The 17455-nt window shown below is 44.4% G+C and overlaps 1 protein-coding gene across 4 annotated transcripts in view; it reads right to left on the bottom strand.

Annotated features, from left to right (window-relative positions):
• The window catches only part of NUMB (NUMB endocytic adaptor protein), a 122653-nt gene extending 106147 nt beyond the window's left edge, over window positions 1-16506 (bottom strand). For all 4 annotated transcript variants that reach the window (XM_088471262.1, XM_088471267.1, XM_088471266.1 and 1 more), the window contains exon 1: window positions 16357-16506. The gene's annotated coding sequence lies outside the window, so the exon portion shown is untranslated. The remainder of the gene's footprint in view (window positions 1-16356) is intronic.
• Between the last annotated feature and the right edge of the window lie 949 nt (window positions 16507-17455).

Genomic DNA, 17455 nt, shown 5'->3' with positions numbered 1-17455 from the left:
CATATGGAGTGACGAAACCAAGATATCAATATTTGGTAGTGATGGGAGAAAATGGGTCGCATCGGTGGAAGAGGTACATCCAGATTTTATTCAAGCAACAACAAAGAATCCTACAAGTGTTATGATCTGGGCATGTATGACAGCAGATGCTGTAGGCTGCCTTTATGTTATAGATGGCACACTGAACAGCAGAAAGTACATTGACACCATCCTACAACCAAAACTTCTACCTTCTATCAGGGATCTTTTTCCAGATAATACCCCATTTGTTTTCCAGCAGGATTCAGCTCCCTGCCACACTGCACGGACATGCAAAAAGGGGTTCACGGAGAATGACATATAGGTGCTGGGATGGCCAGGAAACAGCCCAGACCTGAACCCCATAGAACATTTGTGGTTCTGTTTGAAAAAACTGGTACATCTGAGGCGTCCAACCAATAAAAGACAATTAATTGAGGCTATAATTGTCTCATGGCACCACATAAAAAAGAAGGAAGAGCTCCAAACATTGGTTGGCTCAATGGCACATCGCTGTGCTGCTGTCTTGAAAAATAAAGGATACCCAACGAAATACTGATAGGACAGTAACATCATAAGTACACAGGGATTTTCACCCTAAGTGTTGATTTCACTGCATAACTTCCCTTGTAATGCAAATATTTGACCTCTGTTTATGGTGTTGAATTCAGCATTAAATTTCCTTTCATTTGATATATGAATCATTGCACTGCGTGAAGTGTAACAGTTTATATAAGCATTCGAAGTTGAAAAACATTCAAACTTCAAAAAGTGTCCGCAACTGTAAGTGGTAGCAGGAGGGTACTGTCTCGCCCACTGGCTACATTGGCACGGTTACCTTTATTATGTTGTGTAGGTTTGGTGATATAACAGGGTATGTGTGCGGCAATAGTGGAAAATGGGCAAAGAAACAGAGGCGACATGATGAATGTTGACATAACATTCCCAACCAGTTTCAAATAGATTATGTCAGATCTGCCCAGATGCGTCAGTGTGCACCTAGGGCATGATTCAGCAAGGATTGCAACTGCGCTTACGTACGCAATCGGCCAATTGTTGCATACGGCGCATGCCTCGCATTGTGCGTGCGTGAACACTCCACTGTGATCGGGACTGATGGCAGTGACTACACAGACCCATCACACAGTGATTGACAGAAAGTGCAGTTTGTGGGTGGTGACGGGGGGTGAGGAGGCGAAATGCATGTGTGCCAGTGCGTTTGAACGCCATTACAAGGGCGTGTATAAATTATCCAATGCGATGCCGTACGCAGTTTGTGTACTCACAGCGTGCGATGAAGGTAGCAATTTCTGAGTAAGGTCTGACCTTGTGCAAGTGTGTGCGAGGCTGCGATGATACCAGATTGTACAGAAGGTTTTGCAGTCTTGCTAAGGATGTTTGTAAGGTAAAGTGGGCGTCCTTTTGTTGTGCTGCGATGGCATAGTGATTGCAGTGGATTAGCATACTATCGCAGTGACACTGCGTGCGTAATCCGTAATAAGATCCGTAATGAATCAGGCCCATAATCGGAACACAAGCAATTGTGCCTGTACCCAGATCTTATATCTCCCAATAACACAGACCACCCTGGTAGGAGTGCTGACGGTTAGGCAGGTTACGTTTAGTCAGCAATGTGCAAACATCCAAAACACTCATTAGGACGCACGAATAGTGAACAATTGCTTGCAAGCCCATCAGTTTTTTCCCATTGGAATTCTGTAAAAGGGGAAAATAAACCCAAAGAGAACCAAGGAATAAACTGAAAGAAAATGTGCTGACAGCCTATAAAGCTCAATTCGGAGCACTCATTAAAGCAAGAGCTTTTAATCTGCCTGCACCATAATATAAAAGTGATCAATCTCTGGGAAAACACAACACACATATACAGTGACAAAAAATGGCAGGCAAAGCATTTATACAAGAAAAGGACAGGACCCATTTTCTATATGTCCATTAGGTATTGGTCCCTCTTGCACACAATGCCAGCACTCATAATGCAGTGTGATACAAAACACCTCTATGTATGTATTCTTTAAGAAGTTATCTAAATGTTCCTAAAGAGGGGAGGGGAGGGGAGGGGATGGTGAGTGATGCAGCTCTGCAGACTGAAAATGACAGTCATTGTGACACAAATGGGTTAATTACAGCTAATTGTCAGCTGTTTAGATGTCATCAGTGCATGATATGGATTCTGTCTGTTCCTGGGTAAGCAAATGTGCAAGTAAAGAAATTTCTGTAGACAAAGCTAAACAGTGGAACAGAAAGAATAACAAAAGAAATAAATATAGCAAAGTTGCACAGGGAAAATACTAAGGGGACATATATGGTAAATGAAGATAAGGTGTTAATGATTTTATCTTATAAACTGAACAAGAAGGGAAAAATGAGTTAAGATGAACGCCCCTTTTCTGATCCGCTGCCTGAGGCACTTTGCATAAATGTCCCCAATTTGTGATGCAATACACCAGTGTAGGAACAATCATTCGGCTGCATATCTATCCTGGGCTACAGGAAGAATACAGTGCTAGAGAATGTTGGTTACAGACAACACCCTGATAATGCCAGCTGAATCCAAGCTAAACAATGTACAAAGAGCAGCTTCTATTTACACTAGGGACAAAAGTGTTTCAGTGTGTCTATTTGTGCTGGAAGAAGCGGTATGAGCAACATATAGGACAATAAAAGTAATGGCAGACAATGATCTCGCTGGCATTGTCACACTAGTATACAGGCTGCAAGCAGTGTTATCAGGGAACTGCAGGCTGTCTGACTGGAAGGACAATTAGGTGAAACCTAGGTACTGCAAAACATGTGCAATACAAATACATCAATGATTTTCTGCTACTAGGAAGAACACATTCAGGTAATATAAAGGAAGAGGGAAAAAAGAAAAGAAACTAGTAATGTAGCGTTCCTGCTAGGATGTTTTAGCGGGGCTAAAACCGTCTGAACCAGCGTGCCGCAGTGTCCCGCGGATGGGGAAAATAGTAGTGCAGCAATCACCGCCAGGCACACTGAGACAGGAGCACTTGGGGGCAGCCCAGCATGTCCGTAAGTGCCGGACACGCCCCAAGAGTGATGAAAAGGGGACACGTCTTAAAGACATGCCCCCTTCTCAGGCGTGCGCAGAAGTGCCCCAGACATAGAATGAACACTAGTAATGTATGTACCACAAAGAGCAATGCTACAGAGGAGCCCGCCAAGCTGAGTACACACTACACCGACCCAAAGGCAGACCAGTCATCATGACAGCCGAGCAGCCGATTTAGTAATCTATTTCTTTCTTCCTAAATGTGAGGATCTTTGTGTCTTTGCTCTTAACCGTCTTACACATGTTGCAAAGTCCGCACCGATGGAATCCCTTGGTTCTGATTCTCATCTGGTTTTCTTCTTCAAGGGCACTTCTCACACTTCCGGCAATGCACATCCCAGCCGGCTTCCCCCACGAGCACTTGAAGTCATGTATGACGCCCTTCTGGCAATGATGACTTCCGGCAATGCTTGAGGCCCATGTGGACGCCAGACCGGAAGTCAACGGACGAGGACTTCTGGACCAACGATATCAGATTTTAGAAGGGGTATATACAGTGGATCTTGAGCATGCACAGTTCCATACCTTGAAAAAAAAAAGCTCAACAGAAGCTTAAAACACGTTGGTGGACTGTGCATGCTGTGTACAACTACTCGCATGATCTTCCTTTACCGATTCTGTGATCTTGGACAAAACTTTGGGAGCCTAAACAGGGTAGGCCGGACTTACCCTGTATTTTAGACCTGTGGCTCCATACTTCCAGCTGAGTAGGATCCTCCATGTTTCCATTTGTTTACAACAGCTTACCATTTTAATGAAATCCAGCATTTGGATTTTGTTTTTAGGGAAAACAAAAAAAAACACACATAAAAAAATGTAATAACATATATGTGTTATTTCTTCAATTGATTATTAAATGTTTTTTAACCAGCATTTTCTGAGGGAAGCTTGCTTTTATATTGGAGAATGGCCATTATATGATATCTCACACCTATATATTTTTATAATTATGATTACGTTTATTACGGAGTGCCAAGAAGTCATCACAACACTGTTGAACTATTTTAATGTGTTTAAAAAGGACTTGTGCCAACAGGCCCTCAGAAAACAGCTAGGGAAATGTATACAGTGATTATGCAATTAGTTTATATTAATTAAGACACATGCAGGACCTTATGACGTTATCAAGGGGATGAAATCCTATGTGTCAGCGGCACACAAAATGTTATCATTAACCACTTAACTGATGTGGTCGCAGGAGTCAGAAGAATTTAAAAATCGGACAAGGTCGCCTCACATGTAACCACATGTCCCGCTGTGTCTTCTGGCTTTTGCAGAGGAGACCTGTTCTGCACTCTCCTCTAAGTTCCCGGACCCCAGCAGTGATGCTGCTGTCTGTGACGGCCGACATCACTGCCGGAATCGCAGGCTAGAATTCTGCAGCGCATGTGCCAGGGACCAAAGTGCAAGGAGTGACAAAGGTGTTGAAAATTTAATCGAATACACAGACATAATTTACTAACTACTAGGGTACATGTACAATCCGTATCCACCCAGACGTCACTTCAGTGATTATGCCTGCCTCAACAACTCTGTGTTCTTGCTTTAAACGGTTTTAACGATTACGTAGACAGATACAATCCCATTACACAGTGCCAACTGCTCTGCTTTAAAAGGGAGATAGATTGGAGGGGAGGGGGGTAAAATACTCCCCAAAATATATGCAAGAAAAAAAGTGCGTAGTATCATAGACTTTGTATTTTTTTAAATCCTAAATTTCTCCAATTACCACCCACTAGATAAACTCTTTAAAAAAGCTTAACGTTATTTTCTATACATAAAAATAAAACAATACGTATTAGTAGAGTATTCATTGTTAATCTACTACAGCCGCAAGTCAAAGAAAGAAATCCACCCAGAATGCAATCCGTTTTGAAAGTATTATATTTAACTATATAAGAACACTGACGTGACGCTCAGCTGCTTTGTCATTTTTATTTAATAACCCTATACCAATTATTTTTCTGTACGGCACAAATCACATATTACATGACATGCCAGTAGAACTATAAGCTAAACACACACCACGGAGGTATACGTTTTGTTGACTGAGGCAGCATACAGCCTATTCTTATGCTAGGAGCAGTCTCAAATATTAGTTGTGCAAAAAAAAAAAAAAAACACAAACAAACTCGCACATACAAAATGAAGTGGATGCCTCCTCTACACATCAGTGATACAGATGTGTGCTTGCTCATCTAGCCTCAATACGACATGCAGTGCAATATACCCGGCGTGAGTGAGCCGCCAGGTCCCGTGCAGCTCTGCTAGAGTTGGCCGTATTTTTTTGCCAAAATTGCATCAAAGTCTAGTTTTAATTCTAGGACTGTGAAAGGGGCATTATGGTGCGCACCCGAAAAGGAGGCATGGCCACTAGAAATGGGGCGTATCCTTAAGACACACACCATTTTTGACACCATGCCCAGCAGTTCTGGTCATGCTCGGCTGCCCCCAAGCTCTCTCCTCACTGAATAGTATACTGCAGAAATAATACAGCCTATATAATCTATAAACAGTACACTGCAGATATAATAGTCTATAATATTATATAAACAATATACTGCAGATACAGTCAGGTGCATAAATATTGGGACATTGACAGAATTTTCATATTTTGGCCTCTATTCACCACCACAATGGCTTTGAAATGAAACAAACAAGATGTGCTTTAACTGCAGACTTTCAGATTTAATTTGAGGGTAATTACATCCAAATCAGGTGAACGGTGTAGGAATTACAACGGTTTCTATATGTGCCTCCCACTTTTTAAGGGGCCAAAAGTAATAGGACAAACTAAACAATCCTTAATCTAACTTTCACTTTTTAATACTTTGTTGCAAATCCTTTGCAGGCAATTACAGCCTGAAGTCTGGAACGCATAGACATCACCAGACGCTGGGTTTCATCCCTGGTGATGCTCAGCCAGGGATGCTCTGCTCTGTCTGGTGAATAGAGGCCAAAATATGAAAATTCTGTCAATGTCCCAATATTTATGCACCTGACTGTATAATAGTCTATAATATTATATAAACAGAATATAGCAGATATAATAAGAGTCTATATTATATAAACAGTATATTGCACATATAATACAGTCTATACAAAACATAAACCGTATACCCATTTTCACGCTGATCGTGCCCATAGTGGTCAAGTTTAGCCGAGTGAAACGTCTACCCCTGACCAAAGTGCTGGGTGTCCAAACAGGTCACTTTTCGCCCATTTCAGCTCGCACCCCCCTGGGACATGCTCAAAAGCATGTGAGCTGCATTCACACATATAGATGAAAGTTCCACTTACTGTAGAGATGTATGGAATCTTCCATACTGACATTATGATTGCTGGACAGGTATGAAATAGTCACAATTCTTCACTGTGCTACTGGAGAAACTTTGTGACCCCATACTGTAGGAAAAATCCCAGATTTCTACATACTGGCTGAAAATGATCAGAAAATTTGTGCCCACAGGACATCCCACAACTACAGCTTATTTAATCGTGGAAACCAGTTGATCATTAAGTGTATGGACCTGAACAACGATCGTTCACAGCCAGAAAACAAGCAACAGATCCATTCAAGCGTCGTTCATCCAACTCTAGGCTGTGAATGAAGATTGCCTCCTACATTGTGTACTGTATGGAGAACGCTCTGAATACCATGTAGTCGCTCCTCTGTGTCTCCTGCACTCTGCACTTTCGTGCAGTTTGTGACCAGCTTCAGGTATTGAAGCAGAATGGTTCTGAGGGAAGGCCACAGTAGAAAAGCACCTTCACAAGAACTAAAGGGCTCCATACACGGTGCGATATGCACTTTGCGATGCGATGGCCGATCCGACGGCTGACATATCGGGTGGTCCCCACACATGGAGCGATTCGGTGACCGACTGCCCGATATGCCGGCACACCCCTCCCCCACAGCGCTGCATGGGATCTTTGTCGATCCCCCAGAGCAATTGAACATGCAAAAAGATCTGGATGAGCAACGGATGACTGCACAGGAGCGCGCAGCAGACAATATCATGCCCACACACAGGACAATATAGCGGCAAAATCATTCAAAACCATCGGATTGGCCGCTATATCGCTTCGTGTGTGGGGGCCTTAAATCTGTTGATAAATTTACAATGCAATCCAGCTTTTACTCAGGCTGTATGGCAAATGTTAGGCTGGGTACACATTTGTTGATATATTGTTCGATCGATAGAGTGCATCGGCGGGTGTGTACATCAGATCTCTGAACGACGTAGTTCACAGACATATCAGGTCGGCCCTGCAGCACAGCTGATGCTGATATTTTTGAAAGATATATCGGTACATCTGGCTGTGTGTACGGGCGACCTGCCGACCGCTCGTACACTGGCTGCAGGGACCGCCAATGCTGACATCACAAATGGGCAAGCATTTAAAGTTGTGATGTCAAGCCAGACACAACGAGTGGTCAATTGTTAAGTGTACATAGCTTACAAATCGTACAGCGGACCGTCCTATTGACCGATCCGCCATTTAAGTGTATAATCAGCATAAATCTCAGATATGGCAGATTAGAGTATAATAGTTATACACATACTTAATAATGAATAGTCCCCCCCCCCCCAACATTCAACATTTAGACAAACATTACAGGCACACCAAAACAACATGAGAAAATTAGAGCTAATTGTAAAGGGGTCTTCCATACAATGGCAGGTATATTCAGATGACATAGGGAAAACTAGTTTTCCCAACTAAATTTAAGATAAATAGTGGAAATGAACCAAAGCTGGTGACAGAATATATTTGAAATCTGACAGGTGTATGGGTAAGCCCGTGCAGAGTTACTGCTGGCATCTTTTGGTAAAAGAATATACAGTATATAATTATTATTTAAACTTCCCGGACTGGGTTCTGAGGTTTACCTTATTTGTCCAATTGGTCTGAACACACAAATGATTTTCAATTTTAACCAGTAGAAGAGAAAATGTGGGGGGAAAAAAACAAAACAAAAATGAAATGTGCATCTGTATTATTATACTGTATATACATACACAGAGCAGTCATCCAGTATTCAAATTCAATGGCAAGTACTGTAGTATACAAGGTCACTCATCACATATGAGAACTGCATTCAAGCAAAATGAAAGGATTACACATAGAGCATTCTTCAGACTTCGTGAGCTATACAATTAGCCCCGAACATTGTTCGGGCGCTAAATGATTGCTGCAAACGGCGAAAAACTGGGATTTTTCACCAATTATTCCCGTTTTTCGCCAATGTTTTTTTTCACCCAATCCTATTTAGAACAAAATAATACGATATATATCTCACGAAAACACACAAGTCTGCGAGCTTATCGTGGACCCTATGTGTCTTCGCCTTTTTGGGGGTGAAAAAAACTGCACTTATCGTGGATTATTTTTCGGGACACATCAGGCCCCCAAAAATATCCATGATAAGTGCCGGCGTCGGGTGGAACTTCGGGGCTAATAGAATAGCACCGCGGCAATCAATAAGCAGCGCTACTTTAGCGCTGCTAATTGGATAACCCCCTTTAACTTGTAGCGTCTGAGCACTTAGGGCCATATCCTATCAGCCGTGATAACTATAAGTTTGCGCAGGTATAAATGTAACGCCTGAATATGCCAGTTATCACATGTATGCACACTCCTGTTTATGGGGCAATCCCATTACAAAACCAGCATTTACGCGATAAAGCTTGCAGGGATGACAGGCGTTAAGTACAGGTGAAAATGGTGAAATCAGCCTGTACCCCCAAAATAGGTAAACTAATATTGGGTAACATTATAGAGATCTGTTACTGGCCATAATCAAAGGGTTTGAGGTTCTTAAATTGTGCCAAATGTCTGTTATAGGCATTTAAATGATAGAAAGCAAATATTTTTTTGCCAAAATAAATGCTGTAGTTATATCAGGGGTACATTAAATTGAGTGCAGGTATATTTTTGTGTCATTATAGGGCATGATTTTATTTAATTTTTTAAATGTTGAAAATAAACCTGCCACTTGCTCCTGCAATGTTTCATACACCTGTCCCATCCATACAGCACCCCCATACTCCTGTCCCATCCATACAGCACCCCCATACTCCTGTCCCATCCATGCAGCACCCCCATACACCTGTCCCATCCATGCAGCACCCCCATACTCCTGTCCCATCCATACAGCACCCCCATACTCCTGTCCCATCCATGCAGCACCCCCATACACCTGTCCCATCCATGCAGCACCCCCATACACCTGTCCCATCCATGCAGCACCCCCATACACCTGTCCCATCCATACAGCACCCCCATACACCTGTCCCATCCATGCAGCACCCCCATACACCTGCCACCATCCATGCAGCACCCCCATACACCTGTCCCATTTATACAGCACCCCATACACCTGTCCCATCCATGCAGCACCCACATATACCTGTCCCATCCATACAGCACCCCCATATACCTGTCCCATCCATACAGCACCCCCATATACCTGTCCCATCCATACAGCACCCCCATATACCTGTCCCACTACTGTAAACCCATTTCCCAACACTTTTTACTTTGACAAAACTAAAAAATAATTTTTTGCATAATTAATCATGAAGGAGGGTGTCCCAGTGGTTCTGCAGCAAGTCCCGACATTTTTAGCCAAAAATAGGGGTTTTGCACAACTTATCACCTGCTCCAGGGTCCCGAATACAGAATAGCGATGACTCCAATGCAGATTTCGCACCCACAAAAACTACGGCTAATTGTGTTGACAGATAACCATGTTTGGCAATAAGTTTTCACATATGAAAACTTATCTGGGAAAAAAGGGTTATTACGGCTAATATGATATGGCCCTTACTGCAGGGCTTGACAAATTTTTCTAAAATCTAGGAGCCAGGATGAAAGTGTAGCAGCCTGACCACCGCCCCCCCAAAAAATAAATCACTGCTTTGTGTGTTATGCAACTGTTATACACACTATACTAGTCCACAAAATGATCACAGTTGAATGGATACAGTAAAATGGAGGCCCCCTCACTGCTCTGCACAGCTCCCCTGCTCCACCCACCACCCTCCAGTAATAACGGCCCACATTTCACATAAAACAATGGTGCCAGAAAGTACAACAAAACCCCCCTCCCCTTGTGGTCACACCACAATCCCTCTGAAGCCACTCCGCAATCCCTGGCCACGCATAGACCCTACTACCGGAGAGCTCTATGCAGCCGGAGATAGGAGACAGACAGCCGGGACGTACAGGAGGATCAGCGTAGACTGGGACAGAAAGCAGGGATCAGAGCAGGCCAGGATGGAGAGGAGTCGTCAGTGCAGGCCAGGACGGACAGAGGCACAGCAGTCACCGCAGGCGACACTGAGCACATGCACTCCTGTGCATTATATGATCACAGCAATACTATAGGCATGAAACTGCGCCAGAGCTGATGAGGATCTGCTTCCTCCCTCACTGCAAAATCTAGTAGCCAGGCAGCTAAATCTAGTAGCCATGGCGACCTGGCCCCTGGGATTTGTCGAGCCCTGCCTTACTGTACATCTTGATAAAATAAGAGTACAAAATTAAAATCTGTAATATTTTGGAATGACTTGAAAGGAAACCTTTCAGCGCACACAAGAACATGTGCATTGATATTAAGGGATCCATTTACTAAGTTTTGTTAGGAGATAAAGCTAACGGAGATAAGGTACCAGCCAATCAGCTCCTAACTGTCAAGTCATAGGCTGTGCTTGAATAATGATAGTTAGGAGCTGATTAGCTGATAGCTGATCTCCGTTCCCTTTATCTCCTAACAAAGCTTAGTAAATAGACCCCTAAAGCACTGACTCCCTCAACGAACACTCACTAGAAAACATATTGGCATGGATATAAAAGCACAGGAAGACTGGCATTCAGGGCTAAAAATGTTGAAGTCATGTCAACGTCAGGATCAAACAGTTGAAACGTAAAAGTGCTTTGTCAGTTACTAACATCGGTCAGAGCTGCATAATTATGCCGTCAGCACCACTGGTACACTTGGACCAGTGCCATACGAACCCACCCATGTGACATCACAGGGAAGTCACAGCACACTGCCAAGGGGCGACTTTTCCTGAACTAAAAAGGCCCCTGGCATGAGACCCGCATGGCACTACCAAGTGGGGCAGAGGGTAGCTGGGTATAAATAGGTCTTAGGCAATGTTCTCCTTTATTTCTTTTGAAAATACATATGCAAAAGTAAAGAGAAGTTCTGCATAAAACATAACCTCATATTTCAGCAACGGATTTTAAACAGCAGATAGTACCGATTTATCAGCAGGCATTCTTACGGCTCTATCGGCAGATCCTATTCTGTGAATGCTGATATAATTAATATATAAAGTATTACCAATGCACTGATCACTGCCAATACATCTGAAACATTAGTAGCATTTATTCTATTCCACTTACTAACAAAACTGTAAATAAAAGTTCAATACAAGAGGGAAAAAAGAAAAATCCAATGAATTGACACAGTGACCATATGTCCAGAAGAGGTTGAAGTCCAAAGACAATAAAACCTAATCCCGCATAGCATCTATTAGTCAGCATGGTCTAAAGACTAAACGCCAATGAACACGTGAACCAAGCAGTTCTAGCCCCAGGAACCAAACGGCGTGAGCAAGACTTTAGACCCTAGAGACACAAAGAACAGGTCTATTAACAACTGCAAAGTAATAGCAAAGACCTGCAGCGACCAAAGTTACAGGCTGGGCAAGCATCAGAAGTATGTATTTACCAATCACTAGATATATAGGAGCATATGTATCAAAGCTTGATGTGAGATAAATTTCTGAGATATATATGACCAACCAATCAGCTTCTAACTTACATTTTGCAGGCTGTGTTTAAAAAAATGATAGTTAGGAGCTGATTGGTTGGCGATATATATCTCACATCAAGCTTTGATACATATGCCTAATAGACTACAAATATATGTGACAGTTCATGGAGCAAGTACTAAAACTCTTGCAAAAGACCTCAGAACCTCATATAGCAGTAGAAAAGCTGCTTGGAGGTATGATTATCTGCATGGCTATTGCCCTAATAAATCACACTTTGTGCTACAATATTGGTAAAACAGATACCCTTGAGCAATGTGTGAAGTTTACCCAATGTCACACCTTACTCACCTGAATGTTTACCAAGTACCACTAAGGGTTAGAAACAATTACCAGGTACTTTGATCGACGTAAATGTATCAGCAAACGTTCAATAAATATACCTTTTTTTTTTCTTTTAAAGTTTCGCAACATACCAGTAAAACTAATGAGATAGATTGGAATACCTCATGAATATGAAATACTCATGCGGAGACATGTACCACAAATTGAGAAAGCAGGCCCTGGCATGACTTATTGCCTTTATAATATTACAACCATTTTCATTTGATACCGTCTCAAAGTAACTTTATTCAACAAACATCTTAAGAGGCAGATTTCATTCAGACAGAACCATGCAGGCTGCGCAAAATTCAGTCTATTACAATATTTCACTTGTTTTCTGCTCCATCTCTATGGGGTGCAAAGTAAAATAAGCGAATGAACCTGCCTGCATATCCCATTATGTATTAGCTGGAACCTTGAAGTTTGTTTTCGGGGGTTACACCTGGAAAGCTCAATCAGACCAGTCTCAGGTAATGACTGGCACCTTGAAACAGATCTTTTGCAGTGTGTTAACGCCAATTTCTGCTTGCGACCTTTGTAGGTACAAACAGAAACCAGCTAAGGCAGCAGTACCGCATATCCCATTAGAGTGCAGTGCCATAGAGCCTTGCTAACTAACTGAATCCCCCACCCCCCCCACTAGTGTTGTAGTTTCTTTTACTTTAAACTAGGGATGTGCAGGCTCGGATAGGTTCGAGTTTGCACGTGGAGTTCGGATTTTTCCCTCCAAAAAAACGGAACTCAGAACGAGGCAAAACGTCATCTTACATGGACGAACATCATCATTCCTGGACAAAAGACCAGGAATGATGATGTTCGTCCATGTAAGATGACGTTTTGCCTCGTTCTGAGTTCCGTTTTTTTGGAGGGAAAAATCCGAACTCCACGTGCAAACTCGAACCTATCCGAGCCTGCACATCCCTACTTTAAACTCACTGCTGCCAAAGACACACAACATGCAATATGTTTAACAGTGGCAATTTCAGCTGGCATAAAATTAGATATCCAGTTTATATTTATCAAATAATATACTCTTTAAAGTTATTTTTTAAATATTCTTATTTCAACAAAAGAATGGTGTCGCTGAAAATAAAAAATAGGACACAAACTGATAATTCCATCTTTAAATAACAATTATGGTACAGCTAATAACTATCCAAAAAAAAAAACATGACTGTACAGTATTTTTGTTTTTAACTATTGGGACCTCAGAAATATATTTTTTGGAAACTTGTGTCAATCACAAATAGAAGTGTTCTGGTATCCCAAATGTTAGCTCCAAAAAGGAGAGAAGCAGCATTCAGCAATTATCAAAGCATTAAGTGCAAGGACTGTGGGAGGGTCTCCACTGTGACATCACACACAAGCAGTATGCAGGACGGTTACTAACTAGTGTAGGTTCCTAGATACTGACACCTGGAGAGAAGGTAACACAAATTGTTTGAATTGGAAAAGACAGAACGGACAGTACCCAGTTTGCATAGCACTGTTAACCATAGCAACCAAGCTAAACAACGTTATTCCAGAGGAAGCAAGCATCACTGAATCTATATAACTATCACAGGTGCCATGTTGTATTAGCAAATATGTATGGTTTAGATTAAAGAGTTTTACATTATACTTTAAGCGACTTGCTGCTGTCAAATAAACTATTACATTTGACCTTAAACTTTCAATACGTGAAATGAATCAACAGCTAAAACAACATCAACAACATTAAAACACATACTAATTGCCTATTTACATTTTCATAAACACTGGACAGGGGGGGGATGGGCTGCCCAGTAATCACCAGGTGGGCCAATGGTGTGTGTGTGTGTGTGGGGAGAGGGGGTCTGCCCAGTAATCACAAGGTGCGCCAATGGTGTGTGTGTGGGGGGAGAGAAGGACTGTCCAGTAATCACCAGGTGCGCCAATGGTGTGTGTGGGGAGAGGGGGCCACCAAGTGGGCCAATGGTGTGTGTATGTATGGGGACTGTCCAGTAAGCACCAGGTGGGCCAATGGTGTGTGTGTGTGTGTGTGTGTGTGTGTGTGTAGAGGGGGTCTGCCCAGTAATCACAAGGTGCGCCAATGGTGTGTATGTATGGGGAGAGGGGGTCTGCCCAGTAAGCACCAAGTGGGCCAATGGTGTGTGTGTGTGGGGAGAGGGGATCTGCCCAGTAAGCACCAAGTGGGCCAATGGTGTGTGTATGGGGAGAGAAGGACTGTCCAGTAATCACCAGGTGCGCCAATGGTGTGTGTGTATATGTATGGGGAGAGGGGGTCTGCCCAGTAATCACAAGGTGCTCCAATGGTGTGTATGTATGGGGAGACGGGGTCTGCCCAGTAATCACCAGGTGCGCCAATGGTGTGTGTGTGTGTGTGTGTGTGGGGAGAGGGGGTCTGCCCAGTAATCACAAGGTGCGCCAATGGTGTGTATGTATGGGGAGAGGGGGACTGTCCAGTAATCACCAGGTGTGCCAATGGTGTGTGTGTGGGGAGAGGGGGTCTGCCCAGTAAGCACCAAGTGGGCCAATGGTGTGTGTATGTATGGGGAGAGGACTTTCCAGTAAGCATCAGGTGGGCCAATGGTGTGTGCGTGTGCGTGTGTGTGGGGAGAGAAGGACTGTCCAGTAATGACCAGGTGGGCCAATGGTGTGTGTGTGTGTGGGGAGAGAAGTACTGTCCAGTAATCACAAGGTGCGCCAATGGTGTGTGTGTATGTATGGGGAGAGGGGGTCTGCCCAGTAATCACAAGGTGTGCCAATGGTGTGTATGTATGGGGAGAGGGGGTCTGCCCAGTAATCACCAGGTGCGCCAATGGTGTATGTATGGGGACAGGGGGTCTGCCCAGTAAGCACCAAGTGGGCCAATGGTGAGCGTGAGGGGGCTAGTTCCATCCCCGCCCAGGACCCAGCACCCCTCTCCAAGCACAGCACCAATCAACCAACAGTACAGATCACAGCAGCAGCCAGCAACATCACCCACAGCAATCCTCATCCACAGAGCTGTAACTAGACATTCTAGTGCCCTGTGACAGCAAGACCATTGGCGCACCCAACCCCTTGTTTATCTTCCTGCAGGCAGGCCCAGGCTACTGGACTCTGCAAAGGTCCATGGGAAGAGGAGCTGCTGTGGCTGGGCATGCCCAGCAGCCCTCCTTCAGTGGCGATTTTTGGTACTGCCCGCTGCCCGCTGTATGAGCTGCCACCCGATCAGAGCTGAGAGCTTTGATTGCGTTAAGACAGCAAGAGCAGAGGTGCGTCCGCCTCTCCCGGTCCCAACATTCCCTTCTGTCAAGCTGAGTTGACCCTAAGCTTGGAATGCATGCCCCTAGGCATTTGCCTAATTTGTCTAGGGCTGGCTCTGCAGTGGTGTGTGGATGCGGGGTGAGGTTGGGGCAAAGATCAGTAATCACCAGGTGGGCCAATGGTGTGTATGTATGTGGATGGGCAGAGGGGGAATGCCCACTAATCACCAGGTGGGCCAATGGTGAGGGGGGACAAGGAATGCCCAGTAATCAACAGGTGGGCAAGGATGGGACTGTTCAGTAATTACCAGGTGGGCCAATGATATGTGTGGTGCCAGGGGAAAGGAGGTAAGGAATTGAGCATTAATCACCAGGTGGGCCAATGGTGTGTGTGGATGGGGGGGGCTGCCCAGTAATCACCAGACGGGCCAAAGGCATGGCAAAACTGCCAAGCAATGTACCCGTTTTCAAGCAAGGTTAACAAGTCCACAGCTCTGTAGCCCAGCAGGTCATACCCGCAAAGATTTGTGTCTCATAAAAATAATAATACTAATAAGAATAATAATGTTATAGAGCAATAGCTGTGAGGTCCCCTTGCTGGCTGGGGCATGCTCCATGTCTAAGTAGTGCCCGCTTGGCTTTCCCACAGCCCGGCTATATGACACCGGCAGCGCTCCTCTCAGTGCTATACCGAGTAAGCGCTCAGGTCACATCATGTGACACGCTGGGGGGAAACTCTCCCACATAGGTGCTGTTACTACCCCAGGAGAGAGGGGATCCCCCTGCCCGACCCCTGGGATAGAGGAGCCCGTCGCCGAGGAACACACAGGCGGCCTGAATTTACCTGACGGGGCGGTGGCCGATCCGTCCTCCTAATCCCACTCTGCGGCTCCAGTTACCAGGTCTCTCACCTGCCCGGTCACAACCTAACCCGACACCTATCGCTACTCGCAGCCAGCCGAGGCACCACCCAATCAGAGCGCCCCCCCCTCGACGCAGAAGACGACTGTCATTGGCTTACCGCCCTGTCCGTCTCAATTTTACACGCCTCCCGCGCCACGCCTCTTCTCTGTATCCCAGCTCCTTGCAAAGCCCTTCCCCTAAGTCCTTGCACCCGCCTTTTCGCCGCCCTATTGGTCTCTTTCGCTCTAATGATTTCTGATTGGTTCATAGCAGAGCTGTGGGACGTAGCTGATTGGGCAAAGAAACACACCCTAACCTGCGATAGAGAAGTAGACATTTCCGGTGTGCCGCTGATGAGTTTGGTTGCACAATGCCGTGGTTCATGGTACACCCGCATGATCAGGGAGAGGAAGGGGAACTCGCACTGATGCGGGGACTGGCTGCTCCCAAAGGGCTGTGAGAATGTCACTTTCCCGATATTTGGGTGTGGTATACGAGTGACTTGGTTACAGTGCTGCGTCACTATTACTACGAAGGCCGCTATATGTATACACAGGCAAACAGTAGGAGAAGCCTATCTTGTCAGAGGTATCTGTTACATGCCGGAGATATGTGCAGGGGACTTGTTATAAACTGCACAAGAAAGGAGATTATATAAACATAAGGTGTTATGTACTAAACCCCAGAGGAAAGCGTGAGTAAATTGAACACCTGCAGTTACTCTTTCTGCCTCTAGATGGCGGTAACGCTCGCCCTCTGACCCTGAGCTTCATTTACTGCGATTTGAAAGTTCACAGGGGGAGAATTCAATTGTTTTTGGGCGCCCGATCTCCTGTCTACTGGTGCCCATACACGGTACGATTTTTTTTCCCGATATGGACAGTTTCGACGGGTTGTACAGACCAATCGTATGAATAGGTGTTTTTTTGTGTGTTCTGCCACCCCGATGCGCGTCTCCGCCGTCCTCTAGTTGGATCGCAGATCAGATGGTTTTGCAGAGAGATCTACGATCTTTTGAGTACAATGTGATAAACTTCTAT

The sequence above is a fragment of the Taudactylus pleione genome, unplaced genomic scaffold (genome assembly GCF_031769625.1).
Source record: "Taudactylus pleione unplaced genomic scaffold, aTauple2 ptg000113l, whole genome shotgun sequence".
Lineage (NCBI taxonomy): Eukaryota > Metazoa > Chordata > Amphibia > Anura > Myobatrachidae > Taudactylus > Taudactylus pleione.
The sequence above is the reverse complement of the archived record's forward strand: the minus strand, read 5'-3'. Positions and strand labels throughout refer to the sequence as shown.